Below are 13,413 nucleotides of genomic sequence, written 5' to 3'. Positions count from 1 at the left end.
GTCATTATATTGTTCTGGTGATTGTCTAGACGTAAAGTATGGAAAAAATGTTAATAATGTTGATTAAACTTAAAAATGGATCATGTGTCATTTCTCCTCCTCCCCCCAGTCTGTTGTTAAACATCTACCAGAACATCCCTGGTCAGATATTATCTCTAGAAAATACTTCAAGAGGTCATTATGAGATTCAAATGAAATAATAAATGTAAGGTATATTGCAAATTTTAAAATTTTATATGTGCATTAACTAGTATTATAATTCTATTGAGAGGCAGCATGGCAATGCTGAAGAGTCATTCTAAAGGTAAAGAAGACCAAATTTATTGTGTGACTTTGGACTCTCTACAAAGGTAATATGCAAAGCATTTCTAAATCAAGTTTCCTTCCTAGAGCTCTTTATTCTAAAAAAATAAGTCCTATTCAAAATATACATATTGTTGTTCAGTCATTTGCAATCACATCAGACTCTTCATGATCCCATTTGAGATTTTCTTGGCAAAGGTAATGGAGTGATTTGCCATTTCCTTCTTTAAAAAATAAACATAGACATATATAATGCACACGCATATATTTATGCTATCATCATTATTTCCCAAAGACTGAAAAACAGTTTTGACATCTCTAAAGATGTCTCTAATTCTCTAAAGAATTTTCTTTGCCTAACACCTCACTTTCATTTAAATGGTGACATTAAGAGGAGAGAAAAAGCAGTACTAACCCTCATTTGTCATGTCCTGCATTTAAGTATCTGACTCAAACCTTTTAATTTTCAGAATGACATCAGACTTATTTTCCATTTTAATAGTTTGGGTGCTTAATTGAATTTCTAGTTCCATTCTCTTTATAGTTTTTATCTAATTTTTTCTTCTCTCCCAGGAAGTGTCAGTCCCCATAGTAATCTAAAAATGGTAAAAATACAGCTGTTTTCATTTTGCCAATTACCTGGTACCCCAAGCTAAAGACTGGCAGGGGTGGAGAGAATCTTAAGCCCCAAGTGCTTGCTGATTTTGTCATTTGCCTCAAATAATGTCATGGTTTTAATTGTCATAGTCATAATTTGTCATAGTAAATGATCTGCCATACCTGACACAGGGAGCCCCTTCTCTCTGGTACAAAGGAAGACTTGGCAGCAGGAAGGCAGTTCCTCATGTTACCTTGCAAAGGTATAGCCAGTTTGAGGACAAACAATAAAGATCTTGACTGTGAACACACCATTCCTTCAATGTGGGAATATTTCAATTTTCTATAATTTATCTGTGGTTCATTTCTCCTTATCCAAGAAATAGAAATGATCAAAAGAAAATATATGTACATAAAACTTAAAGTTTCACAAAAGAAAGATTTCAGAGGGTGAGGTGGGTAGAGAAGTACTACCCATTTTACAGATGAAAAATTGAGGTCCAGAGAGGTTTCCTTGTAGTCATACTTTTAGTAAATGAAGCAGTCAGAATTCTAAACTGGTGTAATCTAAGAAACATTTATTAAGCATTGATTATGTGCCACCTTCCAAGAACATAGAACACAGAGGGAAGATGAGAAACAATCTCTGACCTCAAAGAATTTATATTCTACAGAAAATTTGAACCTATATTCCCTGACTTTACATCAAACAGTCTTTTCTTTTATACCATTAACCTGATAGGAATTTTGTGCTATTTTAAATTAGTTAGTAAGGAAAACAAGCATTTTTTTTAAAGCAACTACTATGCACTGGGCATTATGTTAAGCACTTTAAAGAGAGTATCATTTGATCTTTACAACACAAGTCAGTACAATTATTATCCCCATTCTACAAGTAAACTGAGGCAGACAGAGGTTGTCATTTGTTCCAGGTTACAAAGCTAGTAAGATTCTGAGACTAGATTTGTATTTACATATTCCTTACAACAGAGCTAGTGCCTATTCACTATTCCATTTAACAATTTCAAAATTGTCAAAATACTATTGACAAAGTACTTTGTCAATATTATCTCAATTTATTCTCACAGCAATGTGGTAGGTAAGTGCTATTGTCATCCCCATTTTACAGGTGAGAAAACTGAAGTAGACAAAAGCTAAGGACACAGTTTCTTGTTCTTTAGTCATTCAGTTGTGTCTGATGGTTTGTGACCTTATGGACCACTTTGCCCTTCAATCCTTCACTATCTCTCAAAGTCTGTCTAAGTTCATATTCATTTCCAAGACCTCATCTGTCCATCTCATTCTCTGCCATCCCTCCTTTTTTATTTTCAATATTTTCCAACATCAAGCTCTTTTCTGATGAGTCCTATCTTCTCATGTGGCCAAAATATTCAAGCTTCAGAATTTGACCTTCCAATGAATAGCCTGAATTAATTTTTCTAAGAATTGATTTATTTGACCACTGTTCTCTCCAAGGGATTCTAAAAATTCGTCTCCATAACTATAACTTAAATATTGTTTCTGTGACACTCAGCTTTCCTTATAATTCAACTCTCACAGCTCACTGCTACTAGAAAAACTATAGCTTTGACAATATGGATCTTTTGTTACCAAAATGGTCACAGATAGGGTGTCTATGGAAGGATTTGAACTTGGGTCTTCTGGTTTCCAAGTCCTGAACTCTATTCAGTTTGCTAACTAGTTTCCTCATTATCTAGTGCTGAATGATAACTGAAAACTTACTATCTGTCAAGTACTTTGAATTCCTTGAATTCAAATATTTAATCAAAAGATAAAATATTTTTTAAATCACAGAGAAATAAATATTATCAATTCCTCTAAAAATAATGGAGTGTTTTGACCTGTGGGAAAACAATGAAATTTTATTGGAGCCATGTTCTATTTGGTGCCTACTTTTCTTAGTTGCGATGAGCCTAGAAAGGTCACTTTCTGCTTGTAATGAAAGATTTTTTTCTTCCTTTGTTTCCCAACCACTATTCAAATTCTCAAAGAGCAATGGCTTGAGTGAGGTAACCTAAGTGATATTCATTTGTGTTTAGCTCCACAAGGATGCCCTCGTAGCACCCAAAGTATCCAAAGTACAAAAGTATATTCAGTCAAAATATTAAAAAATAAATACCAGCCAAAGTACAAAAAAGTATACCTTGTTAAATACAAATGAAATTACCTAAGGTGTCTTCAGGTCTCTGATCATACCAAATGGATGGCTTTTTATTCTAGTCCCTGACTGAGGCCCGTGGAGAGAATAAACACAGGAAAGCTGCCTCTGAGGGGTCCCAGAGGATTTCTGTTGTATGACAGCAGTGGTGCATGAAATTCTCAACATAACCAAACACACCAGCCAACTCAAGAGTGTTCCACTTCAAGGGAGAAATGATTTAGAAACCCATGGTAATTTTATTGCTGCTAAGCATGTTTTATCCCTGGGGATCCCCAAACTGCTCAAAAAAAATGTAAGAACTCTCAAGTGGTTGGGGGAAGGGAAGGAAGCAGGATTTTCATGATGCTAAATAAAAAGAAAATCAAATCTTAATTATTTGCTCCCCAGATAAGCCAGAGATTGTTTTCTTATTGTTGACCCCTTTATTTCTCTCTTAAAAATACTCTGTATTAAAGAAAGTAAAAAGAAGAGCATCAAATTTAAAATAAATACTTAAACCCTAGTTGTCTGTATTTAGTCTTTTTCAGTCATGTCTTACTCTTCATGACCCCTTTTGGGGTTTGCTTGACAAAGATACTGGAATGATTTGCCATTTCCATCTCCAGTTCATGAGGAAACTGAGGGAAGCAGGATTAAGTGACTTGCCATAATCACATAGCTATTAAGTATCTGAGGACACATTTGAACTCAGGTCCTCATGGCTGTCAGCTCAGCACATGACTTAGCTGCTCATTAAAATCTAGAGCATAAAATAATTTAGCTTTAAGATTTAATCTAAAAATGGTCGAATTAGACAATTTTCATATGAAATTAAAACCATTTCTAATCACATGAAAAATGCTCTAAAACCCTATTGATCAGAAAAATGCAAATTAAGACAACTCTGAGATACCACTACACACCTCTCAGATTGACTAAGATGACAGGAAAAGATAATGATGAATGTTGGAGGAGATGTGGAAAAACTGAGACACTAATACATTGTTGGTGAAGTTGTGAACTGACCCAGCCATTCTGGAGGGTATATGTAATTATGCCCAAAGGAATGTCGAATTGTGCATACCCTTTGATCCAGCAGTGTCTCTACTGGGTCTGTATCCCAGAGAGATCATAAGAAAGAGGAAAGGACCTCCACATGTGCAAAAATGTTTGTAGCAGCCCATTTTGTAGTGGCAAAGAACTGAAAACTTAATGGATGTCCATCAGTTGGGGAATGAATAAGTTATGGTATTTGAATGTACTTGAATATTATTGTTCAATAAGAAACAACCAACAGGATGATTTCAGAGAGGCCTGGAGAGACTTACATGAATTGATGCTAATTGAAATGAGTAGAACCAGGAGAACAAGCAACAGCAAGATTATATGATGATGAATTCTGATGGGTATGGCTCTTTTTAACAGTGAGATGATCCAGGACAGTTTCAATGGTTTAATGATGGAGAGAGTCATCTATACCCAGAGATATGACTGAGGGGCCTGAGTGTGTACCACAACATAGCATTCTTACCTTTTTTGTTGTTAACTTGCATTTTTTCTCTCATTCTTTTCTTTTTTGATCTGATTTTTTTTTTTGTGCAGCCATGATAACTGTAAAAAAATTCATAGAAAAATTGCACATTTAACATATATTGGATTATTTGGAACAGGAAGTGGGGGGAAGAGAGGGAAAAATTTGAAACACAGGGTTTTGCAAGGATGAATGTTAAAATTTATCTATGCATATATTTTGAAAATAAAAAGCTTTAATGATTTTTTTTTAAAAAAGAACTTCTGACCTATAAAAAAGATTGAATCTGAAAACTCACAAACATTGAAACAACTCACAACACACAATTATAACACAGAGTGAAAGTGGTTACACCTTTAGGATATCACCTTTGGCTTTCAAGAAGATGGTATAAAGTAACTATACATATCAAGATTTAGAGGGACAGTCCCAAATGGTGATTTCCTAGCTTTTATTATATGAGATGTGAAATACAATAAAGGATAATGTGTAAATGGATCTGTATCAAAGGACCACTGAGTTACTTTCCTAGAACAACAAATTAGGGTGAGATAATAACTCCACTGTTCCATTTTAGAGGACAACAGGAAACTGAACCTGTTGTAGAAATTAAAAAAAGGAACTAAAATTGGTGGATAAATTGTTGAACCTGGAGTCAGGAACACTTAAGCTGAGATCCTGCCTCAGATGCTTACTAGCTCTATAACCCTAACTAGGTAAAATTTTTCTCTATATTCATTAGATTGTAAGCTCCTTGAAGGGAGGGAACTGGCTTTTGCCTCTTTTTGTATTTCTAACACTTAGCACTGTGCCTGGCACATAATAAGTTCTTTATTATTATTATTATTAAAGCTTGTTTATTTACAAAGCATATGCATGGGTAATTTTTCCAACATTGACCTTTGCATAACCTTTTGTTCCAAATTTTCCCCTCCTTCCCCTAGCTGGCAGGTAGTCCAATACATGTTAAATATGTTGAAATGCATGTTAGATCCAATATATGTAAAAATATTTATATAGTTATCTTGTTGCACAAGAAATATCAGATCAAGAAGGAAGAAAAAGAAAAACTGAGAAAGAAATCAAAGTGCAAGCAAATACCAACAGAGTGAGAATGTTATGTTGTGTTCCACACTCTATTCCCATGGTTCTTTTTCTAGGAGTAGATGATACTCTTCATCACTGCACAAGTGGAACTGGTTTGAATCATCCCAACGTTGAAGAGAGCCACGTCCATCAGAATTGATCATCATATAGTCTTGTTGTTGCCATGTATAATGATCTCCTGGTTCTGCTCATTTCACTTAGCATCGGTTCATGTAGGTCTCTACAGGCCTCTTTGAAATCATCCTGCTGATCATTTCTTATAGAACAATAGTATTCTATAGCATTCATATACCATAATTTATTCAGCTATTCTCCAGTTGATGGGTATCTATTCATTTTCCAGCTTCTTGCCATTACTAAGAAGGCTGCCACAAACATTTTTGCACACGTGAGTCTCTTTCCCTCCTTTAACATCTCTTTGGGATATAAGCCCAATATAAACACTGCTAGATCAAAGGGTATGCACAGTTTGATAAGTTTTTGATCATAGTTCCAAAATTACTCTCCAGAATGGTTGAATCCATTCACAGTTTCACCAACAATGCATCAGTGTCCCAGTTTTCCCACATCCCTTCCAACATTTGTCATTATCTTCTCCTGGCATCTTAGCCAATCTGACAGGTGTGTAGTGGTATCTCAGACTTGTCTTAATTTGCATTTCTCTAATCAATAATGATTTGGAGCACCTTTTCATGTAACTACAAATACTTTCAATTTCTTCTTCTGAAAATTGTCTGTTCATATCCTTTGACCATTTATCAATTGGTCTTGATTGTTATATTATAACAACTATTATAAATTTGAGTCAATTCCTTATATATTTTAGAAATGAGGCCTTTATCAGATTCTTTGGATGTGAAAATGTTTGCCCAGTTTTATTGCTTCCCTTCTAATCTTGTCTGCATCAGTTTTGTTTGTACAAAAACTTGTTAACTTACTATAATAAAAATTATCTATTTTATGATCAATAATGATGTCTAGCTCTTCTTTGATCACAAATTCCTTCCTCCTCCACAAATCTGAAAGGTAAACTATCCTATGTTCTTCTAATTTATTTATAATATCATTCTTTATATCTAGATAATGAACCTATTTTAACCTTATCTTGGTATATGGTGTTAGGTCTGGGTCTATGCCTACTTTCTGCCATCCTAGTTTCCTATTTTCCCAGCAGTTTTTGTCAAATAGTGAATTCTTATCCCAAAAGGTGGAGCCATTGGGTTTGTCAAATACTAGACTGTTACAGTCATTGGCTATTTTATTCTGTGAACGTAACCTATTCCACTGATCAACTTCTCTATTTCTTAGCCAGTATCAAATGGTTTTGATGACTGCTGCTTTGTAAGATAGTTTTAGATCTGCTACAGTTACACCACCTTCATTTGCTTTTCTCTTCATTAATTCTTTTGAAATTCTTGAACTTTTGTTCTTCCAGATGAATTTTGGTGTTATTTTTTCTAGGTCAGTAAAATACTTTCTTGGGAGTCTGATTGCTATAGCACTAAATAAATAGTTTAGTTTAGGAAGTATTGTCATCTTTATGATATTCGCTTGACCTACCCACAACCACTTGATATTTTTCCAATTGCTTAAATCTAACTTTATTTGTGTAAAGTGTTTTGTAGTTTTTGCTTATATGATTCCTGGCTATCCTTTGACAGATAAATTCCCAAATAGTTTATATTATCAATAGTTTTTTTTAATGAAATTTCTCTTTGTATCTCTTGCAGTTGGATTTTGTTAGTGATATAGAATAATGCTGATGATTTATGTGGATTTATTTTGTATCCTGTGACTTTGCTAAAGTTGTGGATTATTTCTAATAGCTTTTTAGTTGATTCTCTGGGATTCTCTAAGTGTACCATCATATCATCTGCAAAGAGTGATAATTTTGTTTCCTCATTACCTACTCTAATACCTTTAATCTCTTTTTCTTCTCTTATTACCAAAGCTAGCATTTCTAATACAATACTGAATAGCAATTGTGATCGTGAGCAACCTTGTTTCACCCCTGATCTTATTGGGAAACTAAAATAAATGTTTTAGTTTGTCCCCATTACATATGATGCTTGCTGAGGGTTTTAAATAGATGCTATTGACTATTTTAAGGAAAAGTCCATTTATTCCTATACTCTCTAGTGGTTTAATAGGAATGGATATTGGATTTTATCGGTTGCTTTTTCTGCATCTATTGCGATAATCATATGTTTTTTATTAATTTGGTTATTGATATAGTCAATTATTCTAATAGTTTTCCTAATATTGAAATAGCCCTGCATTCCTGGTATAAATCCTACTTGGTCATGGTATATTATCCTGGGGATGATTGTTTGTAATCTCTTTGCTAATATTTTATTTAAGATTTTTGCATCAATATTCATTAGGGAGATTGCTCTATAATTTTCTTTCTCTGTTTTTGTCCTACCTGGTTTAGGTATCAGTACTATGTGTCATAAAAGGAATTTGGTAGGAATTCTTCATTCCCTATTTTTTCAAATAATTTATATAGTATTGGAATTAATTGTTCTTTAAATGTTTGGTAGAATTCACATGTAAATCCATCTGGTCCTGGGGATTTTTTCTTAGGGAGTTGATTAATAGCTTGTTCTATTTCTTTTTCTAAAATGGGACTATTTAGGTAATTTATTTCTTCTTCTGTTAATCTGGGCAGTCTATATTTTTGTAGGTATTTCTCCATTTCACTTAGCTTGTCAAATTTATTGGCATAAAGCTGGGCAAAGTAACTCCTGATAATTGTTCTAGTTTCCTCTTTATTGGTGGATCATTCTCCCTTTTCATTTTTAAGACTAACAATTTGATTTTCCTCTTTCCTTTTTCCAAACAAATTAATTAAAACTTTATCTATTTTGTGGATTTTTTTCATAAAAACCAACTCTTGGTTTTATTTATCAATTCAAAAGTTTTTTTTAATTTAATTTTATTGATCTCTTTTTATTTTTAGAATTTCAAATTTGGTATTTAAGTGGGGGGTTTTAATTTGTTCTTTTACTAGCTTGTTTTTACTACTTGCAAGCCCAATTTATTGATCTTCTATTTCTCTATTTTATGCAAGTAAGAATCTAGAGATATAAAAATTTCCCCTTATTATCACTTTAACTGCATCCCACAAATTTTCGTATGTTGTCTCATTGTTGTCATTCTCTTGGATGAAATTATTGATTGTGTCTATGATTTGATGTTTCATCCATTCATTCTTTAGGATGAGGTTATTTAGTTTCCAATTTCTTTTTGGTCTATTTTCCCCTGGCTCTTTATTGAATGTAATTTTTATTGTATCATGATCTGAAAAAAAAAAGCATTTACTATTTTGCCTTTCTGCATTTGATTTTGAGGTCTTTATGTCCTAATATATGGTCAATTTTTGTATAGGTTCCATGAACTGCTGAGAAGAAAGTGTACTCCTTTCTGTCTCCATTCAATTTTCTCCAAAGTTCTATCATATCTAGTTTTTCTAGTATTCTATTTACCCCTTTAACTTCTTATTTATTTTGTGGTTTGATTTATCTAGTTCTGTGAGAGCAAGGTTGAGATCTCCCACTATTATAGTTTTGCTGTCCATTTCTTCTTGCAACTTTATGAACTTCTCCTTTAGGAATTTGCATGCTACACCACTTGGTACATATATGTTTAATATTTCTATTCCTTCATTATCTATGGTACCCTTTAGCAAGATATATCTCTTTTAATTAGATCATTTTTTGCTTTTGCTTGATCTGAGATCAGGATGACTACCCCTGCTTTTTTTTTTACTTCACATGCAGCATAATAGGTTCTGCTCCAACCTTTTACCTTTACTCTGAATGTATTTCTCTGCTTTAAATGTGTTTCTTGTAAACAACATATTGTAGGATTCTGGCTTTTAATCTAGTCTGCTGTCCACTTATATTTATGGGAGTGTTCACCCCATTCACATTTACAGTTAGAAATACTAATTTTGCATTTTCTGCCATTTTATTAATCCCAAATTATACTTTTCTCTTACCTTTTCTCCTTTCTCTCTTCCCCAGTATTTTATTTATTAGTGCTGCTTGCCTGAATCAGTCCTCCCCTTTAGAGACACTTCCCCTTTCTTATACCTTTGCTTTACTATTTCTGTATTTCCTTCTATTTAGTCTACCCATTCCTTTTTCCTCTTTCCCCTTCCACTTTTCTATAAAATGAGAGATGTTTCTTGGTGAAACCAAATATATCTAATATTCTTTCTTTGGGCCAAATCTGATGAGAATAAGATTCACACAATATCTGTCATCCTCCCTTTTTTCCCTCAATTATAATGTTTTCTTTGTCTCTTTCTAAGATGTAATTTCCCTCATTTTACCTCCACCTTCCTCCTTTTTTTCAGTTACAATCCCCTTTCCATCTCTAGTTTCTTTTTTATATTATACCAGTAAAATCAGATTTTATATATATATATACTCTCAATGTATACCCATAACAGAAATACAGTTCTCAATAATTTTTTTTTATTTTTACTTTTTTGATACTTCTCTTGAGTTCTATATTTGGAGCTTAAATTTTTTGTTTAGCTCTGGTCTTTTCATAAAAAATAAATGGAATTTACTAGTTTCATTGAATGTCTGTCTTCTTCCCTGAAAGAAACTGTTCAGTTTAGCAGGGTAATTTATTCTTGGCTGCATTCCAAGTTCCTTCAATTCTCAGAACATCATATTCCAGGCCCTTCAATCCTTTTAAAGTGGAAGCTGCTAGGTCCTGAATAATCCTTATTGTGGCTCCTGGATATTTGAATTGTTTTTTTCTGGCTGCTTGTAAGATTTTTTTTCCCCTTCGTCTGATAGTTCTAAAATTTAGCCATAATATTCTTTGGGGTTTTAATTTTGGGGTCTCTTTGAGGAAGTGTTTGTACTATGTACAATGTTTCAATGGTCATTTTACCTTCTGATTCTATGATATCTGGGCAGTCCTCTTTGATGATTTCCTGAAAGATATGTCTAGGCTCTTTTTTTTTCATTATGTATTTCAGGGAGTCCAATATTCCTTAGATTGTCTCTCTTAGATATATTTTCCAGGTTGCTTGTTTTACCAATTTGGTATTTACATTTTTCTATTTTTTTCTTTTTTTTTTTTTTTTTTTTTTGGTTTTGCTTGACTGATTCTTGTTGTCTCATTGAGTTATTCATTTCCATTTGTTCAATTCTGAATTTTAATGAATTATTTTCTTCATTTACTTTTTTACTTCTTTTTGTATTTGGCCAATTGAATTTTTAAATGAATTGTTTTGTTCTATGGATTTTTTTCTCCATTTCACAAATTCTGTTTTTTAAGGAGTTATTTTATTTTTCTGTTTCACAAATTCTCTTTTTCTGGGAATTGCTTTCTTTTTCCATTTTATCAAATCTGTCTTTCAATGAGTTATATGCCTTTTCCAAATCCTTTTGCAAAGTTTTTATTTCCTTTCCCCATTTTTCTTCTATCTCTCTTTTTAAGATGCTTTTAAATTTCTTTTAGGTTTTGTGTGATGGGGACCAGATTATATTGCCTTTTGGGGCTTCATTTGGAGACAATCTGCCTTTAGTCTCCTCAGGGTTTGAAATCTGTTCTTCTCTTTCACCCTAGAAGCTGTCTATCATCAGAGTCCTCTTTACTTTTTTACTCATATTTTTAAAAAACATTAAGGTCTGCCTTTAGAGTCTAAGGTTGGGGAGATTTTCCAAGTTGCCACAGCTACACTAGGTCAGTACTGATTCATTCCTCGTGCTGGGTGGGCATTCTGTCATTTTAGGGTTCATTATTGATCTTTTGTGTTTGTGTTGGATGTTTTATAACTTTTCTGCTGATCTACTGGCTTGTAACCAGGGCAAAATGGCCAACACTGCTGTAGATTCCTATAGATTCTTTGCCATGTGGAGTCTGCATCACCCAGTGGAGTCTGCACTGTCTGCACTGGCATTTGTACTCAGCTGCTTGCGCTGGCTGCCTCCCTCCCATTTCCAATTGAAACAGACCTTTTCTTGTGATCTTTGAAATTATCTTTTGCTGATAATTTGTTGCACTCCCAAAATTTGTGGGTTCTGCCAGTCCAGAGCTAATTCAGAGTCTGGATTTCATAATTAGTGTGAGGGTTGTAGACAGAGGGTTGTAAAGAAACGTGTGTCATCTCCACCATCTTGTCTCTGCCCCCCCCCCATTATAAGTTCTTAATAAAATGTTTAATGATTGATTTTTTTTTGATTGGCTAGTTTCTCCAGCTGTAAAATGAAGGGATAATGTTTAAGGTCCCCTCCAAGTTTAAATCTACAATCCTATATCAGACTTCCGCATTGAAACCAGCTGCTACCATCTTCCCTTATTAGAGATATGGCAAATAATCAGGTTTCAACCACATTGGTCTATTTTGAACTTTGTTATTTAAATCTACATAGATGAAATTATAGAATCTATAACATTAGGATCTTTTGGCCTAGCGACATTTTTCAGAAGAGGAAATAGAAAAGCACTCAAGAGGAGCAATCACTATTCTTCTGGCCCAGTCTTTGTTTTCTAAATATTTATTGTTTATTTTTGTTGTTGTTGTTTAGTTATTTTTCAATCATGTCTGAATCTTTATAATTCCATTTGTTGTCTTCTTAGCAAAGATATCAGAATGGTTTGCCATTTCCTTCGCCAGCTCATTTTTTGTGGTAGCCAATGTTTAAAACCTCTAGAATTTTATAGTATAGTTTAATATGCAAGAGTTAATATGCAATAGGAAAACACAGACAGGCACACTTACACACAGATACACAGCTTCAGTGAAGTCTTATTTCACTTGTTCTCCCTGTCAGTACAATCAATTCTGCAGTTGTTGTCACTGTTGATCCTTTGTTTTTTAAGAGAAACACTGACATCATGGGCTGATGTTTTGAGTCACTCGTGAATTGGATTTAAGTGAGGCAGAATTGCACAGAGTTGCAGCCTCACTCTCCCTTTCAAAATCATTGAAGTCCAGTGGCAAGACATAAGTCAGAACAATATGTTTTAGAAAACACAGACCTACTACACTCAATATGATCACCTTTCAGCAGCCACTGTTGTCTTCCTGCTTCTTTAATTGTTCTTCATTCTTGATTATAGTAACATATTGTTTTATCTGTTGGAAGGCAGATGTAGGAAATAAGGCAGTCCCACTAGGAAATTCATGTTTATATATTATTAATATTATTATGTAGTCACTTGAAAGAGTTAAGATACATAAATATATATGCATGTGTGTGTATGTATATACATGTGTGTATACAGACATATGTATATACAGATAAATATATATATAATTATAAAGCTATACTACCATAAAAATTGATTTTATCTATCTTTTCTTCCTTTCTTCATGTCTCCAAAGGGATTTGATTTTCCTTCCCATCAAAGGTAGCTCTTATACATGTTCCCTTTATTCATTTCACTTGCCTCCTCATGACACTGTCCTAGCAATCATTGTCTTTCTCCCCCATCTCTTCCCCCTTCAGATCATTTCTCTTTCCCTACAAACATACGCAGATATCTACTGTAGGAAAAAATCAATAACTAAACCCTTCTCTTTGATCATACATATGTCCTCAGGCTTCCATGCTATTTCTCTTTTTCACTGTCAGATTTCTTGAAAGAGTCTACATTCTTAGCTTCTTCATACTCTTGTAATCTTACTTCAATTCTTACTTCCTTATTGTTGAATCAGAGTCAACTTCCTTAAGATTTCTGC

The 13,413-nt window shown here is 33.6% G+C and overlaps 1 long non-coding RNA gene across 4 annotated transcripts in view; it reads left to right on the top strand.

Annotated features, from left to right (window-relative positions):
* The window catches only part of LOC116421439, a 635,315-nt gene that overhangs the window by 546,762 nt on the left and 75,140 nt on the right, over positions 1–13,413 (top strand). Inside the window, exon 12 of one of the 4 annotated variants that reach the window (XR_004231800.1) lies at positions 3,142–3,547. The exons of the other annotated variants lie outside the window; for them this stretch is intronic. This is a non-coding gene — a long non-coding RNA (uncharacterized LOC116421439). Of the gene's footprint in view, positions 1–3,141; positions 3,548–13,413 lie in introns of those variants that run through there. 4 annotated transcript variants of the gene reach the window in all.

This window comes from Sarcophilus harrisii, chromosome 2 (genome assembly GCF_902635505.1).
Source record: "Sarcophilus harrisii chromosome 2, mSarHar1.11, whole genome shotgun sequence".
In the NCBI taxonomy this organism is placed as follows: Eukaryota; Metazoa; Chordata; class Mammalia; order Dasyuromorphia; family Dasyuridae; genus Sarcophilus; species Sarcophilus harrisii.
This window is presented reverse-complemented; position numbering and strand designations above follow the sequence as displayed.